We start from the raw sequence: 15,472 nt of genomic DNA, 5'->3' as shown, positions 1-15,472 counted from the left end.
TACAACATTGTTATTCTAAATACCAGAAACCATTAGGTAATTAAATAATTTTCCTGGATTTTATTTGTGAAACGATGAGTGTCATTAAGAGGAAATCATCTGTCAAAGTTACTGACACAAAAAAACTAATTGGCAGTAACATATGCATATAATCAATTAAACAGTCTTTTCATTAAATATTTACTTCATTCACAGTATTAGATATTTTATTATTATTATATTTTTAAATATATTATTATATATTTTTGACAGCCCTGTTAATGTCTCAGAAGCAAGACGGAACGTCCACAGTCCTAATGGCATCGAATCACGAAACTTTGACATGTCTCAAGTATTAATTTCAGTTATAATTTATACACTTTGCGTCATTTCTACGAAATGTCGTACCTTACGCAATTTTTAGTAATTACAGGTATGAAAGGACTCGTTAAAATATTCAATATCCCTCTTAATGTCAATTTAGTACCTACTTTTCATCAACTCTCTTAATCTACACTTAGTACGGCCCTTTAATGTTGTTAACAAAAATATAAAATATTATAAAGATATTTTACAAATTTTAAGAAAATAGTCTCCTTTGGCGACTACCAGCCCCGGTCAGCGGCCCTTTATAGATCTGTAGGCATAGACTTTAAGGTTCGATCTCCAGCCAGGCCAATATTTGAATCTATAAATACTGAACCTTAAATATATAGTCCTAAGTTGTCCTACAGGTGAATTGCTACACTTAGGACTAAATTAAATGCCTTGTAAAATCATTCTATCGTACCACACCATACAAATCAGCACATAAGACCGTTTAAATTTACCGTTTACAAACTTACTTATTATTGTTATAAAACAGAAACAAGTACGGCCGCGGTGCCACCGGTGTCGAATTACGAAGGGCTTACTTAAAACTATGCCGTAAACCTTGATATTCGCCAAGTATGTTATCGGTACATGACGCCAAAATTTTATTATGACTCATTCATATCCTTACACACGCAATCCGCAGCGTTATAATAAACCAACGTCTTGAAATAACCTTTCCTGAAATACTGCATTGCCGCGTACCTACACTATTGTTACTATTATATCATCGTAATCGATTTAGTTTGTGGGTTTATTACTTTGTAATTACACGGATTGGTTATAAAACTTGTGATAAACCATTGAGTAAGGTTTTTTCTTTATTTATATCTGGGATAAATTTTAGAATCGAAATAACATAACTCGAGAATTATTATAAAAAACTCAACTGCTTCAAAAGATAGTCTTTATCACCCCCACAATTTCTATAAATCCGACGATACCTGATAAAACATGTATGTAACATACGCTCGAATATTACCTATCCGTCGCAGTTGGATAAAAATAGAATCTACATTTAAATTAAAAGTTCTGCCCAAATTAGTAAAGTTGACAAGATTAGATTAATAAGCCAGAGAGTCTTTAATAACTTTTTTACATAATTATACCTCTTAGAAACAGTTATTTTGACACAAGTCAATTTAAATGGATATTATAGATAAAAGGTGGATGGAGGGTAAAAGAACTCGAGGAAGATCGCCAACCAGATGGTCTGACCAATCAAGGATCTAACGAAGATATCTGTCACATAATGCCTAAGGCAAGCAGAAGACCGATCACTTTGGCGAAATTTGCAGCACACCTACACAGTAGACCACCAGAGCAAGCACGACCTTCAGTAATGCAGAAGAATAATAGATAAAAAATAACATAAGCTCATATAATAATTTCCATATCAGGTATATGAATCACAATCCAGGCTTACGCAAATCTAGTGCCCACTTTATACCTAAGTACACACCAAACAAAAATTGTCCGCGCACTTCAAGTGTCCCAGTATCATGTCGGCGTTCTCATAAATTATTTTATAAATGTGACGAGAGACAATCGGTAGATACTGAAGCAATCCGGTACAGGACAATCGACACCCAATTGATACGTATTGGGAGCTAAGAATTGAGCGCCACGGCCGACACAACCGTTGAACCACTTGAGTAATTTTAGTAGAGGCGAACTATTTATAATATTAACGAGTATTCGGAACTGGAATTAGCAACAGTTTGGTTGGAAATCCATAAGTTTTGTGTAAACAAAATCTGGAATTTGAGATGGTAGAGCCTTATATAGAACTGCGACACCACCGCCATACTTCCATGAAGGACAGCTGTATTCTGAAGGGTATAATGAATCAGAGTTTTTATGTAACAACGCGTCTTTATCCAATCTTAGATAAGACTCCTGTCTGGGTTTATTGCCGAAGCCTTTTAGCGGCATTAAACACATTAGGTAGACTGTATGATCTGTTTCTTAATTCAAATACATATAACAGAAAATACCATCAAAGTTTTGTAAGCATCCTGCATGTACATAAGCCCCAAAATAGGAATATCGGAAAACATCCTTTCCTAAAATCCACATTTAATTTTTGGTAAATTTACCTACACCATATAAGGTTTTAAAAACAAAAATTCTGTTTCCATCCCTCCCTCCTCCCCCTCGTACCTACTTTAAAGTCTTCTATTACAAGTGACCACCGAAGGGGATTGCCCCTACAAGGGCGATGGCCTTGATGGGGTGTAACCCCTTTATTTACCAACTTGCTTACCTTTCGCGATGATCAAAACTGTTTTATAGAGGGTTTCAAATTAATGTTATAAATTTTAGCTTCAACATTTTTTGTTTTTTAAAAATGATATTATAATTTAGAAAACCGTGTTACAATGTGAGTAATCAACTTACTATTTTACACGTACTTAAAAGATTATAAGCACTTCATAATTCACAAAAGTGGGTTAAGTTGATAACAATATGCTTCAGGCCGAGAAGTCCTGTTTGTGCCACTCTAAACGTTAATATTTCAATCGAGCAATATATTAACATGATTGTGAAAATTATGATAAACAATGTTAAATTGTATTTTTATCGATAAGTTACTTTTTTTACCTTTAAATTATTTTTGCGATATATTTAGCGATAATTTTCTAGGTAGGTGCAAGTGAATGACAAAGACCATAAAAATTTAACTCGAAATGGAGTTGGAGCTCTACCCGAGGTTGGATATAAAAACGTAGCTATCCCTAAGAACTATATTAAAATACCTAGTACAGGTAAGCATCTAGTGGTCTATGCCTCACCACACCCTTTCAAATCAGAACATAACAGCGCTTGACACTAATGATAAAAGTATAAGGCGAACATATATGTTGGTATTATATAAAGAAAATCTGAAAGGTATGTGAAGTCTACCGATACGCACTTGGCCAGCGCGGTGGACTCTGGCCTAATCCTCATTCTGAGAGGAGACCCCTGCCCAAGAGTGGGACAATAATGGGTTGATAACGATATAAAAATACAGTATTAGTCCCACTTTATCTATGCATATTTATACTAAAACTCATTGCCTTTATTCACATGCTTACTCGTTATATAAAACACATCATTTTCCTTACTAGTGTCTCGCGTACCTACTGTTAACTTTTCTATAAATAAGTCAGATGATTAATCTCAACGTACGTATGGAAAAGTGATATTAATATTTCAACTTTATTCATATTTATACTTCAAACCATCAAACACTTTTCTTCAGGTATTTACTAAAGATATAATATGTTATCTTTTAATTAGCCTAACTCAGGCTTTACCAATTTTTATTACTTGATATAAGTTTGCACTATAATCATTCAAATATTTATGATAGAGCAAAAGTTTTTTTTATAATATATCGTCCGTCTGATGGTAAATGGCTATTGGCGCCTATGGACATCTGTAATCAACCTCAGATACGTTGAGAGTTCTACCCGAGGTCGGCTACTCTGAGGACTAAGTGTCCAACTTAAACCGAAATATAACAGCGCTTATGAAAATGTAAATAGTAATAGCAATGGCCAATGGTTGAACCACAAAGGGTTCTACCACCTTCAAAGTACAAGCACAAAAATCTTGAGTACACGTTTCTTATAAAGCAATTTAATTTGAAACGGGAGTCAAACACAAGAAAAAAAAGTGTCACTCTTATATATTCCAAATCGAAATACGTGAGCAAATACTCGTAAATAATTCATCTTATTTTTCATCGCGTTTGTATAAGTATTATATTAAACAACATAGTATCATATTTTATTCTTATAAATATACTATATACCTGAGCTCTACGCGTATATGGAATGTACTTGAAGGTCAAAAAGTCCTCAGAAATATGTTTATAAAAATCTATCAGCAGTATTTGAAATACGCAACGCAAACACGGTTCTATAAATCTGCCTTGCTACTCAGCAACTCAGATCAAAAAATAATAGACTCCGCCTCCCGAATAAAATATCGAAGAATATAAATTTTGCCGATTTGCGTTACACACAAAATGGTGAACACATACGATAGAATCATGTTAATTTCGTTCAATATAAAGAAACATTACAGTAAACAATCTAAACAGTAAACCCTAAAATATCTTCGTGTGTTTCTAACTAGCTAAGTATTATTTCAGATTAAATTATTTCAGATTAAGTTGAGATTCATACGCTTCATTCATGAACGCTGCCATGGCCTTCGAATTCACTTCCAAGTAGACAAGTAGAAGTTTCAATGCAAGTTCGCGAGGCGTTGTCTTTTTGCTTTTGTTCAGAGTTTGGTACCTACTGCAGAGAATTCCACGGCGTTTCCTTATACTCAATATCGATACCTATATAGATTTAGCCATCGTTACAATATGTGGCATATTGAAAAATCATATTATAAAGTACTAAAATAAAATATCTATGAAACCACAAGCAAGCATACCAACCAATAACATACATATGTATTTACCTACCTACACTAAGCCTACAAACATAAGTATAGATTCCATAATTATAATTTCAAATTAGGTACCTACTACTGATGACCGAGAACTTACGAAACCAATGTAATACCTAACTCATATCTAACAGAATTTTATAAATATAGAAATAGGTAATTCTATATCATGTGGAAATCACACAACTTTTATTTACGGAAGACTAATTTCATCAAGAAATACATATTTAAAAATAATAATTGAAAAAAGATTTCCTCGTATTTTTCTCATAAAACCCTTTCATTCAGTACACATATTATAGAGGAGAATACAAATAATAATCGGTTTGTCATCATGGGGCGTCGTCATGTATATTAACAATGACGTCACTCGGCTAATCATGCATTCATCCTTATGCAAAGCAAACGTGTATGCACAATTTCAACTAAATTTTGGTTAACTGGTTCAAAATTCTGTTGCAAAATTAGACCTAACTAACGAACTAACTAACAAGACAAGTTAAATAAAAGCCTATATACAGGTATCTGCGATTCAGGTGCACTTGAGAAATAAAACACTGAGATATTATGACATCTACACCACACACGCGCACAAATACACGAATGCTGCGAACTTCACTCATTACCACAAATTATGAACTCATTAAATCAACGTAAAGTTCAAAGCCCCAGGCATCATAAAAACTGTAATATACAATATGTATATACCTACATATGCAACTTTTGCAACCCGACATCAAGGTTACACGATGTTGTAACAGCTGAGTGTATCAATAAGTATTATGTGTATTTACGTACATGTTAACCTCCTTGTTATTCTAATTATATTATCAAACGAATCGTAAATATATTTTCGAGAATGTCCCCATTTAAATGAGTTTCGATTTGGTGTTGAAAATAATAGAGTACTCTACCACGAATCCATCAAATTTTTATGACAAATTATTTGGTCGGAACAATATAACGTATTATTATTTGTAACTCCTTTAGTAGAATTTAAAACAACTAAATGTATCTCAGTATATAAATATTATATCATAATATCGTCTCATATCATGTAACGTAACACCCCACAGTAACAGTTTCAGTTTCAAATATCGTAACACCACACCTTTTTTAATTAATTAATTTCTTTAAAATGTATTTAAAATTAATAATTAATTAATTTATTTACTTAATTAAAATGTATTTAAAGAAAAATCTGTTCTCCTTTATAATAATAGCATACAGATAACGTACACAAAAAGTAATGTATTCCAAATGTTTGAACAAAATCTCATTTGCGATTTTAAACTTAGTAAAAAATATCACATTCCCATGTTAAGTGTCAGAGGCCACGCCAAACAATGGCGGCTTGATTAAACAATAATTTTAATTAAGTGTCAAAGAGGACGGGTCTAGAATTGAAAAAGTTTTGGATGTGACGAAAAATACGGAGTTTCCTATGAGTTTGTGTAGTCCACACATGATCAACCCGCATGTTACAGGCACGGTATATTACGGGAATGTTATTTACGGGTATTAGGTTCGTTCCCGGGCCAATCAGACAAAAAAATATTAAGATTTTGTTTGAAAACTTGATATTTGTGTATTATCTGCGTTACCTTAAAAAAATTGCTATTTGTACCTCAACATATATTATCTTGTATGTATACGTTTAGGGTGTAAACGTTTTATTCTTTAAAACCTTAAAAAACCAAAAATATTATCGTAAAACAAGATTTAATCTTTTTACATAACTACAATATACAACATTTATTAGAAAAATGTCATATTTTAAGCTTCCTTATCCGTTTCAAGTGTACCTATGGGCCAATCTTGCAAACGACTAAATGTATTTCAATAAACATTAACATCACAATGAAGACAGTTAATAAGTATCAAAAGGCTATAATGTTTATTTATCTGAACAAAATAAATATATTAAATTAAAGCTAGATCGCTATAGGTCTTGATTTAGCATAGTATTATGAGTGAATTCAAAATATACAGGCATAAAGTTATCCTAAAATACCTATATTAAATACAAGTGGGCGATTTATAGCTTCATTCATTGTAATGTAACAGGATGGCCACTCTGGTCAATAAATCCCAATCCCAATCCTAGAAATATATAAAACAGTAAGTTCAAGTAAAACTTTATATTCAACCAAAACATAATAAGACCAAATAAGAAAACGTATATAACAATTTTGAAATTGACGTAGAATACAAGCACGTATCCCAACTGATAGTAAATGGTTATTATTTTTCATAGGTATGTTATCAAGCTTAAATAGGATTAGAGTCCTACCAAGTTTGGCCACAGATGTATTGCTATACGTAAATACTAAGTTTGAACCCTTCTTAAGTGCCTCTTCCCTTACACACTTCAAATCAGAACAAAGCAGCGCTGGATAATATTATGTTGACACTGCTGGTATAAGGCAGAAAAGTCATGTAAAAATTCGATGGTCTAGCTTTAAGCGATTCAACAAGTATGTTTCTACGGGGGAGGTACCACCGCCTTATTTCTAATATGAAGCAGATCTTAATTTCCGTGGAAGAGTGTGAATGCCGACTAACTTCCATATGAGGCGACCATCTAGACTTCAGAAGTGGCAACGCACCTGTGTCAACGTGTGCTCAAACCCCTGCTTTATATGAAGTTATCACAATGCCCATTGACAGTTGTACCCATTTCTCAGCAGGTGGACTACATTCTAGTCTACTATTTTAGTGATATGAAAATATATATAATCTACCAGATCTGTCTGATAAAATTATTACTTATGCATGATAATATAATGATGATAAAATGTCCATAAAAGCCAATGAAACAAGCTTAAATAAAAAAAACATACGTTAAATAGAGATCGTGCTTGTCGGTTCAAATGAAATGATATTGAACGGTAAGCACTGCATTCATTCGTATTACTATCATCACAAATAATTACTCTCTTCCGGTGACATCCCCAATGTTAAACGAGCTCTTTGACACAACACTGAACTTAGATAAAACTACAAGATACTTGTTCCTTCACACAAAAAATACAACGTAACTAAACCTCACATGCACATACCTTACGGTTATTTACAGATGCTTCTAGTTTAAAATTAAACGGACAACTCATTTTTGTAAACAACCGCTGTTTACAAAAAAAAACATTTTTGTAAACTTCGATTTGCGTAGAAGATAAAGTCGGTTTACACTGTAATACGTTTGTTTTAACGTGTAAATATTCGAATTTCGAATGTAGATGCTTCTTTTTAAATTAAACGGATAACTCATTTTCGTAAACATACTGCGATTGGGTTCGTAGATTAAATTGGTTGGTACACACTATATTCTGTGTTTGTACAGCGTAAATAAATGTAAATATTTTTCTTATATTCGAATGTTTTTGATCACGGGTCCGACGGAGCAAAAGTCAACAGAACGAATATGCATGTTATTTTAATTATTTATTCAACATATCCGCTTCGAAGGATTAACGATCAAGCTACGTACAATGTGAATTAGTATTATAAATAAATGTAAATCAGAAATAGCCATTAAAATTCATATATTGCGTCGCGGTCTAAACAAGTGCCTACTCACAAACACTGACATAATCACAATCGCTATTGTATCAATAACGTCTATTATGTCAATAACATATCTTGAATTTGCTATTAGTTGTACAAGAATAATACATTAGTTAAGTTACTGCTTTTAAACAGTTTGTTATCAGCGCTCACCGAACACTCGAACAATACCAACGGATACTGATAACGTTGCACGATCGATGCTCTAGAGGAGGCCTTGAGCGCGTATGAATGAAACTATTCGGTACAGAATGGTATTTACATTCGGTGTCCTCCACATGCCGGTGGCATACCGGTACGTTTACTGAGGCTTAGCGTATCTAATCTAGTTAGCGATGCACTCTTGACGTCACTGAAGCCGGCGCGTGCCTCGAAATAAAAGTTCAACAAACTTAACCTCGTCAATATAATCAGCAGCGACGCTAATAACGCATTCGTTTGTTTACGTAAAACTCGAACGCACTCTGAAAAGTTTGTGGCGTGAAACTTTTTTTTTGCGAAAAAAAAAATATTAAAATACACAAAAATAAAGGCGTAGTTTTTTCTTTTTTTGTTTTAAGTTAGATATACAGTACTTTATGATGTTTGACGACGCGGGCGGTAGTCGTGCACGGCGGTACGGTTCACGCGCGCTACACACGGCGGTACGGACTCGTCTGCGAAGTGGCCGCCGCGCCGGCTCTCTGCGCAATTTCTACACACTAACACTACCGTACACTACAGCACTGTTGCAGCGTGTACACCTAACCATCTGAAGTACACTGCGTGCAGCGCGTGTTGAATTTTCCTTTTTCAAAACGTATGACATGTCGCAAATTAAGCTCAATTTTTTTGACTCTATGTCTTGTTAAACTCTTAAAATGGGGTAAATGGGAGCCGTGATTTCGAAATGCTTTACTCCCTATGTAAACAATTCTTTCATGCTCATTTTACTTACAATAAGTCAATACATTATCACATCAATTATATTTATTTGCTGACTCATTAAGGTCAATATTTTTGTATTTACGCTTATGTATGCCTACAGGAAAATTGAATAAAACGATATGTAAATATTGTTGATTTCCACCGCAACCAGGTCACAAACATTTTTGAGGTTTTAGAATATTTTTCTTGTAATATTTTAATAATGAATAATTCCTTTTTATTACCCGCCAAGTGAGAGTAATATTTTTCGAGAGTATGCATAATAAATGAGTAGGTATAGATATATGTCCTACTCTTTGGCGTACCCTCAGCCGCAGCAGTAACAGGTCGACAGATTATAACATATGAGGTGTCGTTGGATTCGTCTAAATTCTGGAAGAAATAGTTTATAATTTAGTCGGTTTATTTGTATCATTACTTACTACTTTATTACGTAAAACAATGACAAGGTAATTATATTCGGCATCTTACATTTGAAGTCAAAGGTTCGAACTAGAGCTGTATTTTTTTAGTTAATGTGCTCAGAAGGGAAATATTGAGTAGATAAAAATGACGATAAAATGATCTTCTAATTTATATGTCTGTAGAACCGAAAAGTGAATCACGAACATTACAATGCAATTACGTATCGTAGCACATGGATAAAAAAAAATAATGTGGTTTAATTTTATAAGCGCTTCAAAGTAATTAACCTTTTGCGTTTGGAAATATAACTTTAGTCAACGAAGAGTATCATTTCAATTATAACAGGTAGAGGTCAATTTAATTTCCAAACTAAAACAAAGATAATGCCTCCATTGCCTACACAAATTACATTTGTTTGTTCAAAAGTTAATTAAAATACGTATTGTATTAGGGATTAATTATAAATTATGATACGAAAATAACTACTATTGTTCGAAGTCTTAAGGCTTCGTATTGAAACCTTCATCAATACATTTTTGTTTTCGAAATTTAATGCCTGTAGATTGTGTTACTATTATGAAATTATGTTAGGAACAACTTAAAGAAAAATCAATTTGTAATTAATTCTTCTGTTTTTGAATATGCTACAGACAAGAAGCTAAATTAAGATTGTTGCGACTATTTTGATATCCCAATACTGGGTATTCCAACCCAATATGCCACCTCGCTGCTCCTTGGATTGATGGACCAAGGAACATGGGAATGACCAACCCGTAGCGGATTTTGCCGGAATACCAGAATTTAGCCTTGTAAAGGCTAGCCTTGTAAATGTTTCATCATAGGCGAACCTTTTGAAATTTTCCCCCTCGTAAACCAAAAAAGAATAAAGGCCTGTAGGGGATCCGGATCTGTTCGAACCCCAGATGATCTATACTCCAATCTATACTCCAATTAATCTGTTGTAATATAATTGAAGTCGGGCTTTACATAATAAATTATAGCGAACCGCAAATAATCGCCGGCGTTTCTTTGCGCAGCAAAGTGCTATAAATGTTGTGGTCAGCGGTAGACCGCCCTTGGTTCTACTGTTAGATGTAACCAGACAATTTGATACTTGTATTACATGCTGTAATCTCACGGTTAACTATGTAACATCCCTGATAATAATAACTTAAAGATCTCTCATTCAATTTTATAATTTCAGTGGTATAATTTCTACAAACCATTTTTTCTTTATTATTTACTAGTTTTTGTCCGCGGCTTCGCCCGCGTTTAAAAGAAAATAATACAACATCCATAAAACTGAAAATTCGTACCTTCAACTTTGCTAAAGATCATCACTTGATCAAATGCATAGTTTACGATTCAATCCTTACTAATATTGTTAAAATAATCGATGTTTTGGGTCCAAAAGATCGATTCTCTGATTAATCGATCTTAGATCACCATCCCTAGTTCCCGTGGGATTTCCGGAATAAAAACTATTCCATGTCCTTTCTCGGGTCTCAGACTATCTTTCTACAAAATTTCATTAAAATCGGTTCAGGGGTTTGGCGTGAAGAAGAGACAACCAGACAGAGAGAGTTACTTTCGGATTTATAATATTAGTAAGGATAAGGATTAGTAAGGATGTCATTTTCTGTGAATTTCTTAGATCGTGGAAATCCAACAAAAAATTACACAAACCGCCTGTAAAAAGTTTTTGGGCGTAGATATCGTACTTACTTTTGACTGTGCTTATAAGTGGGTGTAGCAGGCAAGTAGCTAGATGGCAGCCTATCTGTTGAATTAAATGCATTAGTCGCCTCCTACACATCCTTAGAAATAATAGGACTATTCTAGGATTCCCTGTGTCGTGGGTGCCATGAAAACATACTTAGACGAATACACAAACACGTAGACTAAAACAGCTGAAAACAACTAAACAACAATTAAAACAACTAAATTCAACTTTTAGAAATTTGTCTGGCCAGGATCGAACCCGGAACCTCTGCGCGTCAGACCGGGGTAGTGAGCGCACCCCACGCGAGTCGTCAGTCAGAGAAAGATACATTCACTTGACAAACGCCGATAGGGGCCATAGCGGCGTTTATCAAAGGCACGACGAGTGGACAGTCTCACTTTCGAGTGAGAATAGCTCTTAGCTCGGTTACGTAGCGATGACACAAGTATAAAATGGATCTACTTAGGAATATACCAGAATATAAACGTATATAGTGCAAATACTATATTTTCTCTATGGTTATGAGTTATGATTTGGGTAACATTTTGCGTGGAAACTATATGTATTTTCTATATACATTTGTTTTCAAGTGCAAAGTGCAAAAATTGATTCAAACCTCGGCCGATTGAGAGGCCGAATTTATAACTACTAGAATATCACTACTTATTTATTACATCAAGTATGTTTAGAGTATATTTATAACTTAGGTTATAATACGATATTCTTAGCATACGGTATTGTTTTAGCTACCCACGTTGTTCATATTAGGTTCTGAACTAATTTTAACTTTAGATTTCCAGGGATTTCCACAAAAATGAGCAGAAAGAACAAAATCAAATTTATCACTTAAATATAATTTTCACTGGGAATCGAACCTTGAACCCTCTGTGCGTCTGGCACTGGATTAGATAACATGTTTAAGTACTCGCATACGTATCGTCGTACTCGTATACGGGTATAGGACCTGTACCTGTATAAATGCAATGAATAATAACTAAATTATACTGTTTATGAAAACATGTCTATTTTTGTAGAGATCAATTTAAAATATCATAACGGAAATCGGAACAGCATAACGGCTATAGGTACCCGTTACATATTAAAAAGTCTCAATTCCGGGATATTTTACTCTAAAATCATATATTGTAGGTACAAATGAAAAAATAATTAGGTAGTTCTGTTTTACTTTATTTTAACCGACCTCTCAAAGGAAAGAGATCTATTCGTCACGTATATTTTTATATAGAGTCTACTATTTTCACAATCTAAATGCTCTTATATTGCGGCTATCGTGGGTATATAAAAATATTTCCTTCAGAAGCGTGTACTTTAATCAATTTGTTTACTTAGTAGTAGGTTGAAACCAGTTGTATGTTTGTGTAGTAGTAGGAGTAATAGTGTAGTGTATTTTAAAGCTAAAATCAACAAGACTTCTAACTTAGTTCTCAAGGGTAAGAAAACATAGGATTAACGTTCCATAAATCTTATGTGAAAAGGTCTTGTGTGAAAACATATTTTTTAAATATTCAAATAGTGAATTAACATTCATTCAGACTTTTCCGAGGCGTTCCAGCTTAGTCCTCAGGGGAAGCGACGCATCTGTGGCCGACCTCAGGTAGGAATATCTGATCCTATCTGGGGTCGCTTACAGATGTCCGTGGGTGGCAGTAGCCACTTAACATCAGGTGGACTGCATGCTCGTCTGCTACGGCTATATTATAAAAAAAAACCACTTGAGTGTAAGCCGCCCGTGTATGCAACCCGCATTGACTTACACTCAAGTAACCAACAATAAACCACCGCATCAATCAACAGAATATTTATACCCGTTGCCTCTCTCGAGGACTTAAGTGGTCGTCTCATAAGTCGTAAGTGATCATGTCATAATATTTTAATTTCATGACCCAACTACTACGACGACGACTACGCCGGTAATGTAAAAGCTCTAACTAGAAGAAGAAGGCCTTTGAGAGGCGCTACTTCGTGATGTAGAGATGATTACGGTTATGATATGTATCTCGTACCCAGAGACTTAGAATTACGCTACGCTACCATATGTTGTTCATATAATAATGAAATGAAATTACATATACAGTAGATTATCTCCGTTTTAAGAACAGTGCGGATTCAAGTGCAATATTTTTAAGGTTCCATAACCGTAGGGTGAAAACGGATTAAATACTAAATTTAACACTAAAAATAAAAAAAAATGGTACGGAACTCTCCTTGTGTGAATTCGTTTCGTACTTGGCCAATGATTATATTCCTTCGCAGGTAAAAGTAATAGATTCGATAAATGCTACGCTTCTCGATTCGTAGCAATAGATCGCTACGAACGTGACGTCACAGTGAAAGAAGCCTCGTATTTATCGCCAAATTTATATTTGTTTGTCTATCTGTCCGTAGAGGCTTATTTTGAAAACGCTCGAACCAACTTCGACGGTAGTTTTAGAGCTAGTGTAATGGGCAACTTTTTGTGTACGAAAGATCTATTTTTCTTTTTTCCATCATGAATTGCACGCCTCTACTGTCTATAAAACATTTATGATAAATATGAATACTAATGTAAGTATTATATCATTTATCTTACTGTAGCAATGTCTTCGTGACTTCAATAATACTCGTAATATATTTTCAGGCTCGTTAAGTTGCACAAAAGAAAATGAAACTCCTTTCCCTCAAAGGGATAATATTCCTTTTTGGAGATGAGTTAGACAAATCCTATCCTATGAAAATACAAATGGATGATACATATGCTTTGTTCGTAATATAAATATGAGTATAAGCGTAGCAAAAACCTTCTGTTATTATAATGTGAAGCTTTTAAACGGGATTAGATAAAGAGGATGTTTTTTCGTACCACTTATCAAATCTGAACATAGAATACATTTTAATACGTAAGAAGTATTCGCGAGTCGTCATCTTTATGTCAATATTCCCACCCAGCAAGGATTACGTGTCACACTGTTGGGCACGGATCTCTTCTCAAAGCGACAGGAGTTCAGGCTATAGTCCACGCGGGTCAAAGTGCGAATAGGTACATCGCAAACTTTAAAAACTTTTTAAGAACTATTGCTACTTGCAGGTTTCCTCATGATGGTTTTCTTCACCTTACAGCGATAAGTGAAAATAAATGTGTAATACTTACATAAACAAGAATCACTTAAGGTCTTCCGGGGTCCTCCAAGTATGCGAGAAGGACTACGGTATGAAATCTCGGAGTCTTCCACATAGAGGCTTACAAGGCAACCGAGGGTGGGGGGTACAGTTTGGCAAAAATCCGTCATGGCCCGCTGTCGCTCCCACGGGTACTTGTTGAAGATTTTTTTATCATATAAGAGTAGTAACAGTACGAGCATAAAATCCACTTGATGATAAGTGGCTACTGCGCCCATGGACATCTGTTATCAACCCCAGACAATATTAGATTCCTTCCTGAGATATGCGTCGCTACCTCTGAGGACTAAGATGGAATGCCTCGGAAAAGTATCCCTTACCTGTGGTAAGGACAAATTCAAACCAGAACACAGCGCTTAACACAGCTGTTATCAGGCAGAAATAGGTGTACAATTTCCCTTGTCCCTTTTCAGTTGTAGGATTTTCCCTTGTCACCAAAAAGGCCTATCATCAGACAAGCTCACCAACAAACATTAAAAAAAAATATTCTAATATATATACAAATAAAAGTTATTAATAAAAGCTGTAAGCACGCGTAAATACCCTTCGGAGCAACGACCGACATTGCGGCATTGTAGTGTCGTGACAGCGTTTCGTGCCTAAACCTAATGCTATACCTACTAACTTAATAGACCGCTCAAATGAAACCTAGACTGAATGTCAGCATTATAATAATATCAGGAAGCTTTGCTTTTTGAATTTCATAAGAATTTACATATGCTTATTTCATTTGTGATAGAAAAAAAATTAATTTAAAAACATGATAACCTGGCAGAATTTTCAGGTAAATATAATTTGCTCAAGATTTCCTCATACAGCGAAAATGAAAACGGACTTTTGAAAATATATCCACAAAAGTGCTAAATAGGG

The 15,472-nt window shown here is 34.4% G+C and overlaps 1 protein-coding gene across 7 annotated transcripts in view; it reads right to left on the bottom strand.

The window, feature by feature from the left end:
* The window catches only part of kcc (solute carrier family 12 member kcc), a 479,479-nt gene extending 470,421 nt beyond the window's left edge, over window positions 1-9,058 (bottom strand). For 3 of the 7 annotated variants that reach the window (XM_073084338.1, XM_073084401.1, XM_073084393.1), the window contains exon 1: window positions 8,946-9,058. The gene's annotated coding sequence lies outside the window, so the exon portion shown is untranslated. The other 4 variants (XM_073084364.1, XM_073084356.1, XM_073084346.1 and 1 more) reach the window with 4 other exon arrangements.
* Between the last annotated feature and the right edge of the window lie 6,414 nt (window positions 9,059-15,472).

Source organism: Epargyreus clarus, unplaced genomic scaffold (assembly GCF_041222505.1).
Source record: "Epargyreus clarus isolate Ecla_fem2 unplaced genomic scaffold, WU_Ecla_fem_2.2 ptg000003l, whole genome shotgun sequence".
Taxonomy (NCBI): domain Eukaryota; kingdom Metazoa; phylum Arthropoda; class Insecta; order Lepidoptera; family Hesperiidae; genus Epargyreus; species Epargyreus clarus.
The sequence above is the reverse complement of the archived record's forward strand: the minus strand, read 5'-3'. Positions and strand labels throughout refer to the sequence as shown.